Genomic DNA, 21797 nt, shown 5'->3' on the forward strand with positions numbered 1-21797 from the left:
TTAATAGAATGATATAATACAAATAGAAAACATTTGTGTATATTATATTTTCCTTATGAATTTATTTGTAGAAAATATTACTTTCTATGATTTATAGATACTTGAGATTACCTGTATTTTATGAGTTTATTATGAACTGCTGCTGCCAAAAGCACATTTTGGATATATCACTTCTTAATTAGCCCTGCAAATCTGATTTCCTTGCTATTATGTATAAACTCTCACTTAACAGTATCATTAGTGTCATAAGAGTACAACCACTGTATTTTAATTTTGAATGCGTAAGGAAACATTACAACTTGAATAGGTAGGAATGATAAACATTGAAGAATCAGTAATATGGAGTTTCAGAGAATATCAATACATTAGGAACTTGAATTGTTCAACTTTTCTTTGGATAACTAAAAAGGTATTATAGTGATTTTTGTGACTCAGCCAAATTTGTGCTTCAGAGAGAAACTTCATCCTGACTTTTAAAATTAATAATACATTACTTTGTCAATAAAGAACACTATTTTGAGTTTGAAGTAGAACAATAGAAACTGCTATTATTTTGCTTACTAACATTATGTAAATAATTTTTTGGACTTATCCAATACTATACAGTCCTGCATTTTGTGTAGCTCTCCCTTAAGGTACTGCACTTGTGATCCACCTAGAATGACAAAGAATCCAGGAAGTGGCTTTCTCTTTTTTGTTGCTACTAATCCATTCAGAGTTGGGCTGTAGTTTTCGTAATCTTCTTACAGTCCTCTTAATCTTTCTCTCTCTCTCTCTGTCTCTGTCTCTGTCTCTGTCTCTGTCTCTGTCTCTCCATTTGCTACTGGTTCTAATCTCTTTGTCTTGCATACTTTCTGTTCTTTCTTTTCTGTTATTTGATATATATTTAAATGTCTTAGGGCAATGACCTAACTAAGTATGGTCTGTAGACTTGTGTCAGTAGCAAACACTAAGGAACATGTATCAGAATGTAAATCAAACTTATGCCTTCTTCTATGAGAAAGTCTTGTTATTTATACTGCCTTATTTCATAGCAGACCAGTAATAACCAATTCACAGCCCTGCATTTTGAGTAGTACTGCCTTACATTGCTGCACTGTGATATGTACCACCTTCACTAGAGATACTCTAAGCTCTGAGTAGAACAGAATAAATTATGATGAGAACCAGAATAGTAGTCTTCAAGGAATCACCAACAATTCTTGAGGCCATAATTAAACATACAATTGAGGAAAATGCATCATAAAACTGCTGTTAAATTTAAAGTTTTGTGGGGGACCTTCAAGATGGCGGAGGAGAAAAACGTGGAGATCACCTTCCTCCCCACAGATACATCAAAAATACATCTACATGTGGAACACCTCCTACAGAACATGTACTGAAGGCTGGCAGAAGACCTCAGACTTCCCAAGAGGCAAGAAAATACCCATGTACCTAGGGCAAAAGAAAAAACAGAGACAAAAGAATAGGGATGGGTCCTGCACCTCTGGGAACTCTGGGAGGAAAAGTTTCCACACCCTAGGAAGCCAGAGACGGGGGGTGGGTGGGAGGGAAGCTTCGGAGACACAGAGGAAAGCGCAGCAACAAGGATGCAGAGGACAAAGTGGAGAGATTCCCGCACAGGGGATCAGTGCCGAGCAGCACTCACCAGCCTGAGAGGCTTGTCTGCTCACCTGCTGGGTAGGGTGGGGGCTGGGAGCTGAGGCTCGCGCTTTGGAGGTCAGATCCCATAGAGAGGATGGGTTGGCTGCGTGAACACAGCCTGAAGGGGGCTAGTGCACCACAGCTAGCTGGGAGAGAGTCTGGGAAAAAGTCTGGACCTGCATAAGAAGCAGGACACCATTGTTTCGGGGTGTGCGAGGAGAGGGAATTCCTTCTCTGTCTGCCCACAGAAAGCAGAGAACCACCTAAGCGAGCTCCAGAGGTAAGTGCAAGCCTTGGCTATCAGCTCGGACCCCAGAGACGGGCATGAAACGCTAACGCTGCTGCTGCAGCCACCGAGAATCCTGTGTGCAAGCACAGGTCACTGTCCACACCCACCACCCCAGGAGCCTGTGCAGCCTGCCACTGCCAGAGTCCCATGATCCAGGGACAACTTCTTCAGGAGAACACACGGTGTGCCTCAGCTTGGTGCAGTGTCATGCCGGCCTCTGCTGCCACAGGCTCGCCTAGCATTCCAATTATAACTACGATTACCCTCCTTCTCCCCGGCCTGAATGAGCAAGAGCCCCCTAATCAGCCGCTGCTTTAACCCCCTCCTGTCTGGGCAGGAAACAGATGCGTGAGGGCAACCTACACTCACAGTTGGGGCCAAAACCAAAGCTGAACCCTAGGAGCTGAGCTAACAGAAGAGGAAGGGAAATTTCTCCATGCAGCCTCAGGAGGAGCAGATTAAATCCCGCAAATCAACTTGATGTACCCTGTATCTGTGGAATACCTGAAGAGACAATGAATCATCCCAAAATTAAGGAGGTGGACTTTGGAAGCAACTGTAGACTTGAGGTTTGCTGTCTGCAACTGATTTGTTTCTGATTTTTATGTTTATCTCAGTTTAGTTTTTAGCGCTTGTTATCATTGGTGGATTTGTTTATTGGTTTGGTTGCTCTCTTCTTTTTTGTAATTATTATTTTTTTTTAATTTTAATTTTAATAATTTTTTATTTATTTATTATTTTATTTATTTTCTTTCTTTTTTTCTCCCTTTTCTTCTGAGCCATGTGGTTGACAGGGGCCTGGTGCTCCGGCCTGGTGTCAGGCCTGAGCCTCTGAGGTGGGAGAGCCGAGATCAGGACATTGGACCACTAGAAACCTTCCGGCCACAGCTAATATCAAGCGGCGAGAGCTCTCCCAGAGATCTCCGTCTCAACACTAAGACCCAGCTCCACCCAGCAGCCAGCAAACTCCAGTGCTGGATGCCCCATGCCAAACAACTAGCAAGACAGGAACAAACCCTCACCCATTAGCAGAGAGGCTGCCTAAAATCATACTAAGTTCACAGACACCCCAAAACACACCACCGAACATGGTCCTGCCCACCAGAGAGACAAGATCCAGCCCCACCCACCAGAACACAGGCACCAGTCCCCTCCACCAGGAAGTCTACACAAGCCACTGAAACAACCTTACCCACTGGGGGCAGACACCAAATACAATGGGAAGTACGAACCTGGAGCCTGCAAAAAGGAGACCCCAAACACAGTAAGTTAAAGTAAATGAGAAGACAGAGAAATATGTAGCAGATGAAGGAGCAAGGTAAAAACCCACCAGACGAAACAAATGAAGAGGAAATAGGCAGTCTACCTGAAAAAGAATTCACAGTAATGATAATAAAGATGATCCAAAATCTTGGAAATAGAATGGAGAAAATACAAGAAACGTTTGACAAGGACCTAGACGAACTAAAGAGCAAGCAAACTATGATGAACAACACAATAAGTGAAATTAAAAATTCTCTAGAAGGGATCAATAGCAGAGTAAGTGAGGCAGAAGAATGGAGAAGTGACCTGGAAGATAAAATAGTGGAAATAACTACCACGGAGCAGAATAAAGGAAAAAGAACGAAAAGAATTGAGGACAGTCTCAGAGACCTCTAGGGCAACATTAAACACAACAACATTCAAATCATAGGGGTCCCAGAAGAAGAAGAGAAAAGGAAAGGGACTGAGAAAATATTTGAAGACATTATAATTGAAAACTTCCCTAATATGGGAAAGGAAGTAATCAAGTCCAGGAAGTGCAGAGAGTCCTATATAGGATAAATCCAAGGAGAAACACACCAAGACACATATTGATCAAAATATCAAAAATTAAACACAAAGAAAAAATATTAAAAGCAGCAAGGGAAAAGCTACAAATAACATACAAGGGACTCCCCATAAGATTAACAGCTGATCTTTCAGCAGAAACTCTGCAAGCCAGAAGGGAGTGGCAGGACATATTTAAAGTGATGAAAGGGAAAAACCTACAACCAAGATTACTCTACCCAGCAAGGATCTCATTCAGATTCCATGGAGAAATTAAAACCTTTACAGACATGCAAAAGTTAAGAGAATTCAGCACCACCAAACCAGCTTTACAACAAATGCTAAAGGAACTTCTCCAGGCAGGGAACACAGAGAAGGAAAAGACCTACAGTAACCCAAAGCAATTAAGAAAATGGTCATAGCAACATACATATCGACAATCACCTTCAATATAAATGGATTAAATGCTCCAACCAAAAGACATAGACTGGCTGAATGTATACAAAAACAAGACCCATATATGTGCTGTCTAAAAGAGACCCACTTCCGACCTAGGGACACATACAGACTGAAACCGAGGGGATGGAAAAAGATATTCTATACAAATGGAAATCAAAAGAAAGCTGGAATAGCAATTCTCATATCAGACAAAATAGACTTTAAAATAAAGACTATTATAAAAGACAAAGAAGGACACTACAGACTGATCAAGAGATCAATCCAAACAGAAGATATAACAATTGTAAATATTTATGCACCAAACATAGGAGCACCTCAATACATAAGGCAAATGCTAACAGCCATAAAAGGGGAAATCGACAGTAACACAATCATAGGAGGGGACTTTAACACCCCGCTTTCTTTAATGGACAGATCATCCAAAATGAAAATAAATAAGGAAACACAAGCTTTAAATGACACATTAAACAAGATGGACTTAATTGATATTTATAGGACATTCCATCTAAAACCAACAGAATACACTTTCTTCTCAAGTGCTCATGGAAAATTCTCCAGGATAGATCATACCTTGGGTCACAAATCAAGCTTTGGTAAATTTAAGAAAACTGAAATCTCATCGAGTATCTTTTTCCAACCACAACACTATGAGACTAGATATCAATTACAGGAAAAAAACTAAAAAATAGACACATGGAGGCTAAAAAATACGCTACTAAATAAGCAAGAGATCACTGAAGAAATCAAAGAGGAAATCAAGAAATACCTAGAAACAAATGGCAATGAAAACACCGTGACGCAATACCTGTGGGATGCAGCAAAAGCAGTTCTAAGAGGGAAGTTTATGGCAATATAATGCTACCTAAAAAAACAAGAAAAATCTCAAAACAACCTAACCTTACACCTAAAGCAATTAGAGAAAGAAGAACAAAAAACCCCCAAAGTTCGCAGAAGGAAGGAATCATAAAGATCACATCAGAAATAAATGAAAAGGAAATGAAGGAAACTGCAGCAATGATGAATAAAACTAAAAGCTGGTTCTTTGAGAAGATAAACAAAATTGATAAGCCATTAGCCAGACTCATCAACATAAAAAGGGAGAAGACTCAAAGCAACAGAATTAGAGATGAAAACGGAGAAGTAACAACTGACATTGCAGAAATACAAAGGACCATGGGAGATTACTACAAGCAACTATATACCAAAAAAATGGACAACCTGGAAGAAATGGACAAATTCTTAGAAAAGCACAACCTTCTGAGACTGAACCAGGAAGAAATAGAAAATATAAACAGACCAATCATAAGCACTGAAATTGAAACTGTGATTAAAAATCTTCCAACAAACAAAAGCCCAGGACCAGATGACTTCACAGGCGAATTCTATGAAACATTTAGAGAAGAGCTAACAACCATCCTTCTCAAACTCTTCCAAAATATAGCAAAAGGAGGAACACTCCCAAATTCAATCTATGAGGCCACCATCACCCTGATACCAAAACTGGACAATGATGCCACGAAAAAAGAAAACTACAGGCCAATACCTCTGATGAGCATAGATGCAAAAATCCTCAACAAAATAGTAGCAAACAGAATCCAACAGCACATTAAAAGGATCATGCACCATGATCACGCGGGGTTTATCCCAGGAATGCAGTGATTCTTCAATATGCAAATCAATCATTGTGATACACCATATTAACAAATTGAAGGATAAAAACCATATGATCATCTCTATAGATACAGAAAAAGCTTTCGACAAAATTCAACACCCAATTATGATAAAAACCCTCCAGAAAGTAGGCATAGAGGGAACCTACTGCAACATAATAAAGGCCATATATGACAGACCCATAGCCAACATCGTTCTCAATGGTGAAAAACTGTAACCATTTCCTTTAAGATCAGGAACAAGACAAGGTTGCCCACTCTCACCCCTGTTAGTCAACATAGTTTTGGAAGTTTTAGCCCAGCAATCAGAGAAGAAAAAGAAATAAAGGGAATCCAAATCGGAAAAGAAGTAAAACTGTCACTGTTTGCAGGTGACATGATACTATACATAACGAATCGTAAAGATGCTACCAGAAAACTACTAGAGGTAATCAGTGAATTTGGTAAAGTAGCAGGATACAAAAATAATGCACAGAAATCTCTTGTATTCCTATACACTAATGATGAAAAATCTGAAAGAGAAATTAAGGAAACAGTCCCATTTACCAATGTAACAAAAAGAATAAAATACCTAGAAATAAACCTACCTAAGGAGACAAAAGACCTGTATGCAGAAAGCTATAAGACACTGATGAAAGAAATTAAAGATGATAGAAATAGTTGGAGAGATATACCATGTTCTTGGACTGGAAGAATCAACATTGTGAAAATGACTATACTACCCAGAGAAATCTACAGATTCACTGCAATCCGTATCAAACTACCACTGGCATTTTTCACAGAAGTAGTACAACATGTTTTACAATTTGTATGGAAACACAAAAGACCCCAAATAGCCAAATAAATCTTGAGAAAGAAAAATGTAGCTGGAGGAATCAGGCTTCTGGGCTTCAGACTGTACTACAAAGCTACAGTAAACAAGACAGTATGGTATTGGCACAAAAACAGAAATATAAATCAATGGAAGAGGCTAGAAAGTCCAGAGATAAACCCACGTACATATGATCACCTTATCTTTGATAATGGAGGCAAGAATATACAGTGGAGAAAAGACAGCCTCTGCAATAAGTGGTGCTTGGACAGCTTGCCAGCTACATGTAAAAGAATGAAATTAGAACACTCCCTAACACCATACACAAAAATAAACTCAAAATGGATTTAAAGACCTAAATGTAAGGCCAGACCATATAAAACTCTTAGAGGAAAACATAGGCAGAACACTCTATGACATAAATCACAGGAAGATCCTTTTTGGCCCACCTCCTAGAGAAATGGAAATAAAATAAAAATAAACAAATGGGACCTAATGTAACTTAAAAGCTTTTGCACCACAAAGGAAACCATCAACAGTACAAAAAGTCAACCCTCAGAATGGAAGGAAATATTTGCAAACTATGCAACCTACAAAGGATTAATCTCCAAAATATACAAGCAGCTCATGCAGCTCAATATCAAAAAAAAACCCAATCCGAAAATGGGCAGAAAACCTAAATAGATATTTCTCCAAAGAAGATATACAGATTGCCAACAAACACCTGAAAGGATGCTCCACATCACTAATCATTAGAGAAATGCAAATCAAAAGTACAAGGAGGTATCACCTCACACCGGTCAGAAAGGCCATCATTAAAAAATCTGCAAACATTAAATGCTGGAGAGGGTGTGGAGAAAAGGGAACACTCTTGCACTGTTGGTGAGAATGTAAATTGATGCAGCCACTAGGGAGAACTGTATTGAGTTTCCTTAAAAAACTAAAAAAGAACTACCATACAACCCAGGAATCCCACTACTGTGCCTATACCCTGAGAAAACCATAATTCAAAAAGAGTCCTGTACCACAATGTTCACTGCAGCTGTATTTATAATAGCCAGGACATGGAAGCAACCTAAGTGTCCATCGATAGATGAATGGATAAAGAAGATGTGGCACATATATACAATGGAATATTACTCAGCCATAAAAAGAAACAAAATTGAGTTATTTGTAGTAGTTGGATGGACTTAGAGTCTGTCATACAGACATAAGTCAGAAAGAGAAAAAACAAATAATGTATGGTAACATATATGGAATCTAAAAAAAGATGGTCTGAAGAACCTATGGGCAGGACAGGAATAAAGACACAGACATGGAGAATGGACTTAAGGACATAGGGAGGGGGAATGGTAAGCTGCGACGAAGTGAAAGAGTAGCATTGACATACCTACACTACCATATGTAAAATATATAGTTAATGGGAAGCAGCTGCATTGCTCAGAGATTAGCTCGATGCTTTGTGACTTCCTAGAGGGGTGAGATAGGTAGTGTGGGAAGCAGATGCAAGAGGGAGGGGATATGGGGGATATGGGGATATATGTATACATATAGCTGATTAAATTTGTTATATAGCAGAAACTAACCCAACATTGTAAAACAATTATATTCCAATAAAGATGTTAAAAAAATAAAGTATACATGATATTTAAAAAGAAGTTTAAAGTTTTGCAAATAATGTAGCTAAGAATACTAGAAAGAGGCTTTCCCCCTTTCCATACTTTATTGGTAGAGAAAGAATTTATGGGTGGGTTTCATAAAATTATGAGCTTTAGGTCTGTTTTTGGTGATTTAACTAATTCCTATTGTAGTTGGATGTTTCCCTGAGTTGCTGAATTTGACTGACTTTTTACTGCACCTGAGGATGGATCAAGGGAGGTTGTTTGGTGGGAAGGACAGCCTATGGATCACAGGACATAGAGCAATGATTTTAAGTGAGTCTACTAGAAACACTTCTAGTTGCATGGGTTACAGTTGTGTTTTTCACTTTGGTTTCAGTGGATTGAATGACTTTTCTCACTTATTGATTTGAAATTGGGTCAGAGAATGTTAACTACATTCTTACATGGATTGCTGGTTTGGGTTATATCTTGAGAATTAGTACTAATGCATTTGTTTGACTATCATGATAATTATACTCTCTTTCTCCCCATTTTCAGAAATTATTCCGGAGATAGGAGCATAATAAATTGTGTTTAAGTTTATGTTAATTGTGTTCTTGTGACTGATTAAATATCATTAAGAAGGTCATATACAGACACGTCTTCTACTCATGTGGATCTATAGCTTATTTTTTTGTTTTTTTTTAAAGATTTAAAATTTTGATATCGACCATTTTTAAAGTCTTTATTGAATTTTTTACAATATTGCTTCTGTTTTATGTTTTGGTGTTTTGGCTACGAGGTGTGTGGGTTCTTAGCTCCCTAGCCAGGGATTGAACCCACACGCCTTGCATTGGAAGGCCAAATCTTAACCACTGGGCTGCCAGGGAAGCCCCTGTAGCTTCTTGAATACTGCTTTCACACCATTTATATTTCAGTGTAATTACTTATATATGTCAGTCTTTTGACTTTCCTGTTGCAGATTGTGAGAATAGGACCATATTATACATGTTTTTCATAGTGCTTAGCACAGTCCTTGAATTAGTACACAAACACACTGAATAAATGAATGAGTGAGCAAATGATATTAAAATACAAGGTGGCCGAAACTAATGTCTTGAACGTAAGAATAAATAAGTGTATTTGTACGTTAAGGAGTTAATGTTAGGATATAGTCTAAGAAAGTCCGCAAATTTGTTTTGTTCATTGCATCCAGTGAATTAACTGCATGATTCAGTAAATGTATTTTCAAAAGTAATGTTGATTTATTGAAAGGATCCTTAATTTTTTCACATAAAACGTTTGTTAGGTTTAATTTAATAAACACAAGACCAAGTTTTGGGTTTGACATTAGTATTTGTGATGGTCCATAATTTTACTTAGATCTTTAACCTCTACTGGACTGAAAGTATAGATTCGTAGAACATTTTTAAAGTTACTTTTTAAAAAAATAATTAACTTGAACATTGAATCACATATTATCAAAGAGAGAACATCACATCATTAGAATATGTAAAAAGGAAATTTGAAACTGTGACAGCAGGAACTTGAGTAAATATGATGCCTTGAGGATAAGTATTTATCTCTGCTTCCTCCCAGAATCTCACTAAAATGACTGTAAAGGATTTTCAAAAATACATAAGTGCCTATGGATAAAGAGAACAGGGGAAAAGATAATGGGCAAGATATGTTAGTAAATTTTTGAATGATAAAAAATAAATTTATAAGTGCTAACTGTCTAAGCAAAATGGAGAAAACTGAAATCTACAATATCTAGAAAGTCTTAGGAATGGGTGACACCTCTGACCTCTGATCGTTGGAGTGAGGGATGGTGATGCTGGAAAATATGAAAATTGAATTAAAGTCTTTATAAAGAATATATATACACTCTCTAGTCCTCCTCTTGTCAAGGTAGGCGGCAAGAGCTTTATTCCAAAATAGAAAGTAGTAGTCTCTGCACTTAAGGACATCAGCATATTAAGGTACAGGGCTTAGGTTTATGTTGAAAACTGAGCAAATAAATGAAAGCCCATTCTTCTGAACAATGAGTACTCAATGAATCGTTCAGCTCCGAGATTGCTGGAAGCTGTTCATTGTCCTATCCAGGCAGAAGCCTTAAAAATTCATGTCTGGAGAAAATGAGTAGACTTAGAGAAAGAACAGAGATATAAGAATATTTAACGGTCTCCTAACAAAATGCAGGTCCCCTATTCAGGTACCTATAGAGAAGATGTGTTGGCAAGCTGTGCCTCCCCCAGGTCAAGAAAACTACCAACAATCTTTTTAGTGCCACATTTTTATATATAAATGGACAACAAAGGATCTTAATACATTTGAGGAAAACCCCCACATGGAAGACAAAAAACCAAAAGTAACAAAAATGGAGCTCATAAGAGACAGAGGTAATGCTGAAGAAAACAAAGAAACTATAATAAATGTCATATAATAAATATAATAAATACAAGAAATATCATAAGGCAGTAAGAGATTTTGCCTGTATGAAACATGACCAGGAGTCAAAGAATGAGAAAGAGCACATGGAAGTTAAATATGATTGTCAAAATAAAGAAGTAACTGGGGGCAGGGGGTTGGGTGGGGTGGAGAAATAAAAAATTGAGTAAGTTTTCCAAAAATTAGAACAAAGAGGAGCAAAAAGAAAAGGACATTAGAGAAGCAATCTAGGTACTCTAACAGTGATTATTAGGAATTTCAGAAGTAGAGAACAGAGAAATGGAAATTCGTAAAGAAGTCATTCAAGAACATTTTCAGACTCAAGGGACATGAGTTTCCAGATTGAAATGCTTTTGACCATATAGGTAAAAAAAAAAAAAAAAAAGTATAGGTCAATAATATAGAAAGGTATTTTACATTTCTTTTTGAGAATTCTGGAAAGAGTTAAAATGTAAGTTAAAAAACTGAGCAGATAAAAAAGTGACACAATTTTTAGTTTTTTAAAAGGGAAGAAGAGTTTTAACACTTCTCTCCATTTCATTAGTTAACCACTAAATCATCACCTCCTGGTAGGATTTCAAATGTGATTCCATATTGATTGTGAGAGGAATGTGAGCCTCAGTCCCTTGAGATTTTCTGTTCTGGAGAGTCCCTTTAAAAAAAAATTCCTCAATGTCCTGTTCGTTTTCATTTCTCAGTTATTGCATCTACCTTTTATATTGCAGATTAGAGACATGGTCTGTACTGATTTTACTTTGTGATCCACACACAATTCAAGGGCCTGAAAGTTCAGCATGAGTTGCTTTTTCTCTTAGTGGGTGTGTGTTTAATAATGGAAGGAAAGAAGGAGAATAAGGCTATTAAAGGCCTAATGGAACCTAAAAGTAAAAATGTACAAACTTTTTGCTTGCCTATAACAGTTGGCAGTAAGTGATGAATTCTACAATGAGATGGCATATATATCTTCACAGTGACATTAATTCAGTCAACCAAATGCTGAGGTCACTGATAGCAGAGTGACACATTTCTTAATTCCAGAAGAAACAAACAGTTATATATGAAAGGAAATATAATCATAGTACACTATATTGCTCAGCTGTGAACAATAATTATTATGTATAGAAGTAATATAAACAATTAGTATTGATGGAACCAAAAAGTGGCATATATAAGGATAAGTCAGAATGCCCCCCTAGAGGTGCTTGAGTAGTCTTCTTTGGGGGAAATTCACAGAGAGGGGATGCCTGGTAAATGTGCAGGTACTGCATTGTTCTCTTCACTCTGGGGCTGTATACAGCAGTCTGGCAAGGCTGCATATGTCTTACTCTGGGAGAATGACCCTCATCACTGCATGATGAGGACAGCACCTCTCCTGTTTGATGAGAGGCTGGGAATCAGTAAAATACATATAATTATTTCTTGCTATCCAAATCTTCACTTCCTGAGTATAGATAATGAAAACTTGGATAGTGAGAATACTAGGTTATTGAAATCTTTTGGTTACTGTATTTTAGATAGCAAGTAGCAAAAGTTCAGATAGTAAGGGATATAAGCTCTGTCACACACACAGAAAATAAAGTATGCTTAAATCTCTTCCTGTGACCATTGGATTCAAGTGAAATCTATATTGGGAGGAGATGTGTAAGAAGTAAAAAGATTGTCTCAAATTAAAAATTCAAAAAATAGTATAAGGGAGAAGTGACATCAGCAAGATGGTGAATAGAAAGTCCCACCCTTCGTTCCCCCACAGAAATGCTGACTCAATGATACACAGATCAGAATACCTTTATGAGAAGTCTAGATTCCAGTTAAGTTGCAGTACCCAGAATGAGCACAAAGCCAAGAATGCCACACTGAAACAGGTAAGGAGAGCAATTTCATTTTACCTGCATCAGTCCCTCCTCCAAGCAGGCACAGCTCAGCACCAAGAGAAGGTTGCCTTAGCCTACTACTTCTTCCTTGTGGTAGATGGAGGTGGGGAAAAGAGAGTGGAATCTCCATCAAATGTTGTTGGCCTTTTGATGCACTGCCTGAGGGGCTAAGATTTTGTCTCATCTCACTCAGAGTGCTGATGGATTCAGTATAGTTCAGGTACCTGGGACAGCTAAGAACAAAGGAAGACAGCAGGCAGCTTGCTGTTGCCTGGCACAGCTTTTTGGGATTAGGAGAAGGCACAGAAACTGAGGCTTCTCCTCCAGAAGGGAGGGAGAGGAGTGGAGCATTCCTGGCCTTTCAGTGTGCTACCTGTTCATCTGAGCAGGGCCGCTAATGAAACTGGCATACCTTTGTGGGGGCAGCTAAAAATAAGGGAAAAGGGATGGGTTCTTGCTGTTTGAGAGGCTCCCTGAATCTCAGCTGGGCTTATTGCCGAAGATCTTTCCTTGTCAAAGCCAGTTCATAATGCCTGGGAGAGAGGTGGCTGTTTCTTCAAATGCACAGATACCAACACAGATCTACGAGGAACGGGAAGAATCAGGGAAACATTAAACAATCAAAGGAATAAAGTAAATCTCTAGTAACTTACCCTAAAGAAATGGACATTTTTGAATTGCTTGACAATTTCAAAGTAATCATCTTTAGGAAGCTTACTGAGTTACCTGAGAACACAGACAACCAAAGGAAATCAAGAAAATGATACATGAGAAAAAAATGAAAATACCAACAAAAAATTACTGTAAAAAGCCACTGAACAAATTTTGGAGCTGAAGAATACAATAACAACTGAAAAATTCAGTTAAGGAATTCAGTAGCATATCTGATCAAGCAGATGGAAAAGTCAACAAATTCTAAGACAAGTCATTTGAAATTAGCCAGTCAGAGGAGCAGAAAGAAAAAAAGAATTAAAAAAGAGTAAAGAGAGCCTAAGAGACTTATGGACCAACATTAGTGATTAATAAGCATTATGGGAGTCCCAGAAGCAAAAGAAAGAAAGGTGTAGAAAACTTATTAACGAAATAATGGGTTAGAACTTCCCAAATCTGGGTAGGGAAATGGACATCCAGATTGTTGAAGCTCAAAGGATCCCTAAAAGAATGAATCTAAAAAATTCTACGCAAAGAACAGTTGACCATTCAACAACTGGGTTTGAACTGTGCAGGTCCACTTATACCTGGATTTTTTTCAATAAATAGCTTTTGTAGTTAGTTTTTTGTAGTTGCAGTGTTTTTCCCCATGGATCCAACCTACTACAGATCAAAATTTCCATCCATTGTTAGTTGAATCCACAGACGTGAGACCTGGAGATATGGAGGGTCTACTATACTATGCCATGTTATATAAGGGACTTGAGTATCTGTGGATTTTGGTATACATGGGGGCTCCTGAAACCAATCCCCCATGGATACTGAACTCCAGCTGTATGATCAGATTCTCAGAAGTCAAAGACAGAGAATTTTGAAAGCAACAAGAGAAAAGTGACTGGTCATATACAAAGGAGTCCCCATAAGACTATAAGTAGATTTCTCAGCAGAAACCTTACAGGCCAAACGGTTGTGGGGTGATATATTCAAAATTTGGAAAGAAAAAAGCCTGCCAACCAAGGACACTGTGCCTGGCAAAACTGTCCTTCACAAGTGACAGAGACATAAAGACTTTCCCAGATAGAAGCTAAGGCAATTAATACATCACCAGTAGAACTGCCTTACAAAAAATGCTAAAGGTAATTTTTCAAGTTGAATCAAAAGGATACTGAACAGCAACACAAAGCATGTAATAGTATAAAATTCACTGCTAAGGTAAATATATGGACAAATAGAGAATAGTCTAATACCATAATGGTAGTATATAAATCACTTTTAATTCTAGAATATAAGTTAAAAGACAAGTCTTGAGAATAACTATAACTGCAGAAATATGTTTATGGATATACAATATTAAAAAAAAAAACAAATTGTGACCTCAGTGACATAGAGTGTTTATGAGGTGAAGTAAATGTAGTTTCTGTATGTGATTGAAGTTTAAGTTGTTATTAGCTTTTAATAGAGTGTTATAACTTAAGGTTTTTTTAAAAATTAATTATTTATTTATTTATTGGCTGCGTTGAGTCTTCGTTGCTGCGCGTGGGCTTTCTCTAGTTGCAGCGAGCAGGGGCTGCTCTTTGTTGCAGTGCGCGGGCTTCTCATTGTAGTGGCTTCTCCTGTTGTGGAGCACAGGCTCTAGGCATGCGGGCTTCAGTAGTTGTGGCACACAGGCTCAGTAGTTGTAGCTTGTGGGCTTTAGAGCACAGGCTCAGTAGTTGTGGTGCATGGGCTTAGCTGCTCCACGGCATGTAGGATCTTCTGGGACCAGGGCATGAACCCATGTCTCCTGCCTTGGCAGGTAGATTCTTTTTTTTTTTTTTTTTTGCAGTACACAGGCCTCTCGCTGTTGTGGCCTCCTCTGTTGTGGAGCACAGGCTCCGGACGCGCAGGCTCAGCGGCCATGGCTCACGGGCCCAGCCGCTCCACGGCATGTGGGATCTTCCCGGACCGGGGCACGAACCCGTGTCCCCTGCATCGGCAGGCAGACTCCCAACCACTGCGCCACCAGGGAAGCCCGGCAGGTGGATTCTTAACCACTGTGCCACCAGGGAAGTCCCTTAAGTTGTTTTATGTTAGCCTCCTGATCATCACAAAGCAAATACCTATAGAAGACACACAAAAGAAAAAGGGAAAGGAATTAAAGAATATCACTACAAAAAATCAACAATTACAAAGGAAGATATCAAGAGAAGAAAAGGGGGAGAAAAGAGTTGCAAAACAGAAGACAATTTAAAAAAATGGCAATATTAAGTCCTTATGTATCAATAATTACTTTATATGTAAATGCATTAAACTCTTTAATCAAAAGACCTAGAGTGGCTGAATGAATAGAACTTATATTAGACAAAATAGATTTTAAGCCAAAACTGTCATAAGAGACTAAAAGGTCATTATATAATGGCAAAGGAGTCAATTTATCCAGAAGATGTAATAATTATAACGAGATATGCCCTTAACATCAGAGCACCTAAATATATAAAGGAAACATTGACAAATCTGAATAGAGAAATAGGTAACAATACAATAATAGTAGGAGACTTCAATACCTCACTCTTAGTAATGGATAGAGTATCTAGACAGAACATCAGTAAGAACACAGTGGACTTTAACAACACTATTGACCAAATGGAACTAATAGAGATGTACAGAACATCTACCCAATAGCAGCAGAATACGCATTCTTCTCAAGTGCCCATGGAACATTTCCAGGATAAATCACAAGTTAGGTAACAAGACAAGTCTTAACAAATATAAGTAAATTGAAATCATATCTGGTATCTTTTCCAGTGACAGTGGAATGAAGCTAGAAATCAATAACAGAAAGCAAACTAAAATACACAAAGATGTGGAAATTAGACAACACATTCTTGAACAACCAATGCCTTAAGAAGAAATCAGGGGAAATAAAAAATCTTGAGACAAGTGAAATGGGATGCAGCAAAAGCAGTACTAAGAAGGAATTTTATAGTGATAAAGGTCTACATTAAAAAGAAGAAAGATCTCAAAAAACTAGTTAACTTTACACCCCATGGAACTTGGAAAAGAAGAGTAAACAGCCCAGGGCTAGCAGAAGGGAAGAAATAAAGATAGAGCAGGAGTAAAAGTAGAGATCAGAAAAACAACAGGGGAAAAAACCAAAAAAACTAAGAGTTGGAAAAAAATCAGTGACACTTGGAGCTGTTTTTGTGAAAAGATCAACAAAATTGACAAACCTTTAGCTAGTGTGACTAAGAAAAAAAAAGAAAAGTCTCAAATAAAATCAGAAATGAAAGAAGTGACATTACAACTGATACCACAGAAATACAAAGAATTGTAAGAGACTATGATGAACAAATTTATGCCAACAAATTGGATAACCAGGAAGAAATGTACACATTCCTAGAAACAGACAACCTACCAAGATTGAATTCTGAAGAAATAGAAAATGTGAAAAACCTATGAGTAAAGAGATTGAATCAGTAATCTAAAACTATCAAACAAAGAAAACTGTAGAAGCAGAGGCTTCATTGGTGATTTTACCTAACATTTAAAGAAGCATTAACACCCAAACTTCTTAAATGCGTCCAAAAGAATTGAAGAGGTGGAAACATGTCTAAACTCATTGTATGAGACCAACATCACCCTGATACCAAAGCTAGAAAAGGACAATATAAGAAAAGAAAACTGCAGAGCAATATCTCTGATGAAAACAGATGTAAAAATCTTCAACAAAAGACTAGCAGCTTGAATTGAACAGTACTTTAAAAGGATCATATACCACAATCAAGTAGAATTTATCCCTGATGTGCAAGGATGGTTTGACTTATGCAGATTGATAAATGTGGTACACTACATAAATGCAATGAAGGATAAAAATTATATGATCATCTCAATTGATACAGAAAAAGCATTAGACAAAATTCAATGTTTCATGATAAAAATCTCTCAACAAACTAGGTATAGATGGAATTTACCTCATCATAATAAAGACCATATATGAAAATCCCGCAATTAACAAATAATATTTAATAATGAAAAGTTGACAGCTTTTCCTTTAAGAGCAGGAGCAAGGCAAGGATGCCTACTCTCTGCATTTCTGTTCAACACAATATTGGAATTCCTAGCCAGAAGAATTAGGCAAGCAAAAGAAATAAAAGGCATCAAATTGGAAAAGAAGAAAATTGTCTCTAGAGTTGACATGATCTATATGTAGAAAACCCTAAAGGTTCCACAGAAAAACTGTTAGAATAAACAAACTTAGTAGAGTTGCAGTATATAAAATCAATATACAAAAATCAGTTGCATTTCTATACACTAACAAAAAACTATCCTAAAAAGAAATCAACTATCCTTTCAATATCCTTATAATATTGTCAAAAAGAGTAACTTAGGAATAAACTTAACAAAAGAGGTAAACGACTTGTACACTGAAACATCAATGAAAAATTTAAAAGACGCAAATAAATGGAAAGACATCTTGTGTTCATAGATTGTTCATGGTTTAGAAAGCTAAATATTGTTAGAATGTCTGTACTACGCATAGCAATCTACAGATTTAATGCAGTCCCTATCAAAATCCCAATGGCATTTTTCACAGTAATAAAACAATCCTAAAATTCATGTGGAACCAAAAAAGACTGGCTATCCAAAGCAATCTTGAGCAGGAAGAACAAAGGTGGAGGCATTATACTTCAACACAAAATGAATTAAAGATTTAAATTTAAGACCTGAAACTGTAAAACCTCTGGAAGAAGACATAAGGGAAAGCTTCATGGCATTGGTCTTGGAAATGATTTCTTTGAAAAAATTTCTGAAAAAATTAGAAATAGAACTAACATGTGACCCAGCAGTCCCACTTCTGGGTATATATCCAAAGGAAACAAAAGCATGATCTCAAAGAGATATCTGCACTTTCATGTTCATTGCAGCATTATTCACAATAGCCAGGATCTGGAAACAACATAAATGTTCATTGATGGATGAATAGATAAAATGTGATTTTGTGTGTGTGTGTGTGTGTGTATTTATATACATGCAATAGAATATGATTAAGCCTTAAAACAGAAGGAAATCCTGCAATAAGAACGTGGATGAATCTGGAGGACATTATGCTTAGTAAAATAAGATAGTAACAGAAAGACAAATACTGCATGACTCCACTTACGTGAAGTATCAGGAATAGTCAAACTCATAGAAACAAAGAGTAGAGCTGCTTTTTTTTTTTTTCAGGGTCTGTTGGAGAGGCAGAAGTTGGGGGGACTTAGTCAATTGGTATTAAGCTTCAGTTATGCAAGGTGAATAAGTTCTAGAAATCTCCTGTACAATATTGTGCCTGTAGTTAACAATACAGTATTGTGCACTTACAACTTTTTTTTTTTGCGGTACGCGGGCCTCTCACTGTTGTGGCCTCTCCCGTTGTGGAGCACAGGCTCTGGACGTGCAGGCTCAGCAGCCATGGCTCACGGGCCCAGCCGCTCCGCGGCATGTGGGATCTTCCCGGACCGGGGCACGAACCCGTGTCCCCCGCATCGGCAGACGGACTCTAAACCACTGCGCCGCCAGGGAAGCCCTGTGCACTTACAATTTAAGAGGGTAGATTTCATGTTACATTTTATTACTGCAGTAGAAAAAATACTGATATAAAATACATGAGGAGAAGGAAACCACAAACAAGACGAAAAGACAACCCTCAGAATGGGAGAAACATTTGCAAATGAAGCAACTGACAAGGGATTAATCTCCAAAATATACCAACAGCTCATGCAGCTCAATATCAAAAAAAAACCAAACAGCCTAATCAAAAAATGGGCAGAAAGGGACTTCCCTGGTGGTCCAGTGGTTAAGGCTCTGTGCTCCTAATGCAGGGGCCCAGGTTCAATCCCTGGTCGGGGAACTAGATCCCACATGCTGCAACTAAAAGAGCCTGCATGCTGCAACTAAAGATCCTACATGCTGCAATTAAAGATCCTGCATGCTGCAACTAATGATTCTGCATGCCACAATGAAGATCCTGTGTGCCGCAACTAAAACCTGGCACAGCCAAATAAATAAGAAAAAAAATGGGTGGAAGAACTACATAGACATTTCTCCAAAGGAGACATACAGATGGCCAACAAACACATGGAAAGATGCTCAACGTCACTAATTTTTAGAGAAATGCAAATCAAAACTACAATGAGGTATCACCTCACACTGGTCAGAATGGCCATCATCAAAAAATCTACAAACAATAAATGCTGGGCAGGATGTTGAGAAAAGAGAACCCTCTTACACTGTTGGTGGGAATGTAAATTGATACAGGTACTATGGAAAACAGTATGGAGGTTCCTTAGAAAACTAAAAGTAGAACTACCATATGACCCAGCAGTCCCACTCCTGTGCATATACCCGAAGAAAACCATAATTCAAAAAGATAGACTCACCCCAATGTTCATTGCAGCACTATTTACAATAGCCAGGTCATAGAAGCAACCTAAATGTCCATCAACAGAGGAATGGATAAAGAAGATGTGGTACATATGTACAGTGGGATATTACTCAGCCATAAAAAGGAATGAAAGTGTGCCATTTGCAGAGATGTGGGTTGGCCCTAGAGACTGTCATACAGAATGAAGTAAGTTGGAAAGAGAAAAACAAATATTGTATAATATCACCTATATGTGGAATCTAGAAAAATGATACAGATGAACTTACTTGTAAAGCAGAAATAGAGACACAGATGTAGAGAACAAATGTGTGGATACCAAGGGAGGAAGGGGGTGGGTGGGATGAACTGGGAGATTGGGATTGACATATATACCCTACTATGTATAAAATAGAAAACTAATGAGAACTTACTGTATAGCACAATAGGTGCACAGGAAACTCTACTCAGTGCTCTGTGGTGACCTAAATGGAAAGGAAATCCAGAAAAGAGGGGATATATGTGTACATATAGCAAATGCACTTTGCTGTACAGCAGAAACTAATACAACATTGTAAAGCAACTATACTCCAATAAAAACTAAGTAAAAAGAAAAAGTAGACTACCACCTACGAGCTGTGTGATCTATGGCAAGTTATTTAATCTCTTGTGTCTCAGTTTTGTCACATCTGTAAAATGGTAATAATAAAAGTATTTTCCTCCTGGGGAAAAAAATAAAATACACGAGAAATAAACAGTTTCTCATCTTATTAAAGGAATTTTAACAACAAAAAGAAATACTATAAAGATATATGACTTAAGGAGGACATTTATGGGTGGTAATAAGTACTGTTTTTTTGTTATGTCCTATTACCATGTTTGAAAAAGTAACATTTATAACTTGGATAAAAATATATAAAAATATGTTGCCATTCTGTTTCTGAATGTGCTGATATATTAATTTTAAAACTGTATAAGCATAGCAGATTTTTAGGCCTTTTATTTTTATTTTTTGCAGTACGCGGGCCTCTCACTGTTGTGGCCTCTCCCGTTGCGGAGCACAGGCTCCGTACGCGCAGGCTCAGCAGCCATGGCTCACGGGCCTAGCCGCTCCGCGGCATGTGGGATCTTCCCGGACCGGGGCACAAACCCGCGTCCCCTGCATCGGCAGGTGGACTCCCAACCACTGCGCCACCAGGGAATCCCTTAGGCCTTTTATTATTTTGAAAACTCTTAAGTTACTTGTTGAATAAATATCCTACATTAAGCAGCATTTATTAACCACAATATTTATTTTGTTATACTTTATATACCATTTGTTATAAAGACCTATCTTTTTCCTGTTTTGGCTTCTTTATTTGAAACCTGAGAGGTTTAAAGCCTTATTGAATAAGGATTATGACTGGGGACAAGAGGTGTGGTAGGGCGGGGTAATCAATTCTGAGGTTTTGTGTTGGTTTTAGTGAGGGCAATAGTTTTACCAGAAGACCAGGTCAGTTTCAGCCACAAACTACTAGGGCAGGAAATTTTGTTCATCGCTCATAGTCTGGCAACTGTTTTTTACATTTACTTTGAATAGATTTGGAATCTTGAGTAATCCTAAAACTGAGTATAATGGCAGTCTCGTAAATATCCAGGATATCTTTTGATTGCTTCAGATAATTCCTGGTACATTCTTTTGAATCACTGAAATTGGCTCTGGCTCTAGGTATATGACTTGAAACTAAAAATTAAACTGTTTAGAAAATCAAATTTATGCTTTTATTAGAAGGAAAAAAGACTAGGCCATTTTTGTATTTCTGGGGGGAGCCTAAAATACCCCTTCGGACTTTAAAGAGTAAAACTTAAAATGCTTTGTCACTCCTTATAGTTCGTTATGCTGAAAGTCAGATCTTATTTTCTTTATATACAAATATAGTGTTTCCACTTCACTGTTACGTAGAAAGTTGCTAATTAGTGGACACTGAATATTAGAATTTTAACATGGTTTCTTCTTTTGATTGATTGACTGGTTTAACATCACATATTTATTGAATGTTTAGGAGAGGCCCTGCACTGTACCAGGCACTGTGAATACAATGATGAACAAGGCAAATATATCCTGTTGGTGCTTACAATCTTGTAGCCAAACCATACTTATGTCTGCAATATAAGGAATATCA

At 37.6% G+C, this 21797-nt stretch overlaps 1 protein-coding gene and 1 non-coding gene across 5 annotated transcripts in view; both read left to right on the top strand.

Annotated features, from left to right (window-relative positions):
• CNTLN (centlein) overlaps positions 1–21797 on the top strand; it is a 331593-nt gene that overhangs the window by 22095 nt on the left and 287701 nt on the right. The gene's annotated exons all lie outside the window — the stretch shown is intronic.
• TRNAR-CCU (transfer RNA arginine (anticodon CCU)) lies at positions 19054–19125 on the top strand. Its single transcript has one exon. It is a non-coding gene; the product is annotated as a tRNA-Arg (tRNA).

Source organism: Globicephala melas, chromosome 6 (genome assembly GCF_963455315.2).
Source record: "Globicephala melas chromosome 6, mGloMel1.2, whole genome shotgun sequence".
Taxonomy (NCBI): Eukaryota; Metazoa; Chordata; class Mammalia; order Artiodactyla; family Delphinidae; genus Globicephala; species Globicephala melas.